Raw genomic sequence first — 2,138 nt, 5'->3', positions numbered from 1 at the left:
CTGTATCCAAGGAAGATGATTTTACGCAGACTAGATCTAATGCCACTGGGGTAAATGGCATGGGAGGTGTTTCATTTTGTGTTCGGTCATTAGAAATCATATATATGAGAGAAATTAGGGTCTTTTAAGTTATGACCCAGAATACTATTTATACTACTTAATAATTAACTTATAATTTATTTCAAAAGTAGAAGTTTATAGGGTAATTTGGAGAAAACATTCCAGATATTTAGGTAAACAGTTGCCATGAACAGGCTTTAGTTATTTCATCTCCTATGTAGTGGACTAAACATATATGCCATGTGAGAGGGGTTTAATGAGGAAAATAAGAACAAAGGTAAAGCATTCCTAAAATGAAAACACTCCATAAGAACTTATCAGGTGAGAGCTGGCAAGAGATGCAAACAGAATGTTTCTTCTCTTGCTTCTAGAACCCCGAGGAGAGGCTTACGTCAGAAAGAGAATGTGCATCTTATTAAAAACTGTAGCCTTAAATAGCTGTAAATCTTTTATTTCCAGCTCAAGAATGTAGTGCTCTTGCAGCCTGGCAGAGAAAGAGAAAGGAAACATGGTTTTTCTTCCTTTCTTAAGGTAATTAAGAGTCTGATGTATCTTTAAACTGTTTTATTCTTGCAAAGAAAGAAAATGATGGAAATTGTGCTTATAAATGTAATAGATTCTTCTTAAAGAAATGAACATAATGTATTTGGGAATAAGATCACAGCAAAATGAAAATTTTAGCTCTCTCATTTTAAACTTGCATAGCCAGATGAGCGTGGCTGGCGAAGGTGGACCTAAATAATATTCTGTGAGTACCTACAGCGTTTGTGGAAATGTCTGACTACAGTAATTGACTCATTTAGATAGAGTGTTGAAGCAGGATATATCTATTTGATTGGAATCTGAGTTGGTTAAATTCGAAATGGAGAATTGTGATAAAACTGGAAATGAGGACACTTAGTAGATAAATGTCGTCAGTAACAAAATGCATTTATAGCAATAAAATACTACAAGAAAATTACTTCAGAATATTGAAGAATGAATTCAGGAAATGGTGGTTGGGCTCCATGAAAAGAGCTGATAGACTCAATCTGGTTCTTAGTGCTTTATTGTAAGGGTGACCACCACATGAAAAATTCACAAAGGAAGAACCAAAGAGACCTGAACAGAACCGTTGGTTGATTTACCTACTTCTTTCTCACTCCCTCTAGAAAATCTGTGAAAATCTTGCCAATTAGGCCTGCAAAGAAAACAAACACATGTGTGGTTCAATTGGAGGAACAAGAAAGCTCTGGTGACCCATAAGAGCACATTCCATATATTGGCAGCACCATGTCGGTTAGTAATTATATCACAATCCATTTAGAACATACTAAAAAAATAAGAAAAAAATCCAGAATCATGCATAAACTATTTAGTACCAGCCTGAAAACTCTTTAGTATGTATTGCCACCAAATAAACATATAAATTAAAAGTCGTGTTGAGAAAATTTTATAGCAATTTAACAGGATAATTTTATGTTTATTGATTCTAATAATAAAGAAAATAGGGGTTACATGTTGATTTTTTTTTAATTTTAATTTTCTAGTAATTCAGTTTTTATTTTACTTAACAAAGTATTGATTCTACAGCAAATAGGAAAAAACAAACAAAACAAAACCTGATTTTTAACCATAGATAGTCAAGAAATCTAAGTTTAGATTGTAGCTAAATGAGACAGCAGGAGTCCAAAAACTACAACCTGCAGTACTGACCCTGTCCACCTCCTGTCCTGGTTTTGGTTATGTTATTATTGTTGTTGTTGTTGTTTTAGTTGGTCCACAAAGAACCTGCCTTCACATATGAATGTTTGCAATTGATTGAATAATAAGGAGTACTACTTTTGTTTTTTGTTTTTGTTTTTGCTTATAAAGATTTTATTTATTTATTTGACGGAGAGGGAGAGGCAGCAAGAGAGGGAATACAAGCAGAGGGAGTGGGAGAAAGAGAAGTAGGCTTCTCGCTGAGGAGAGAGCCTGATGCGGGGCTTGCTGCAAGGATGGATCCTTGAAATCTGGGATCATGACCTGAGCCCAAGGCAGACATTTTAGGACTGAGATACCCAGGTGCCCCTTGATGATAGGGAGTACTAACTTTG

Source organism: Neovison vison, chromosome 11 (assembly GCF_020171115.1).
Source record: "Neovison vison isolate M4711 chromosome 11, ASM_NN_V1, whole genome shotgun sequence".
Classification (NCBI taxonomy): Eukaryota; Metazoa; Chordata; class Mammalia; order Carnivora; family Mustelidae; genus Neogale; species Neogale vison.
This window is presented reverse-complemented; position numbering follows the sequence as displayed.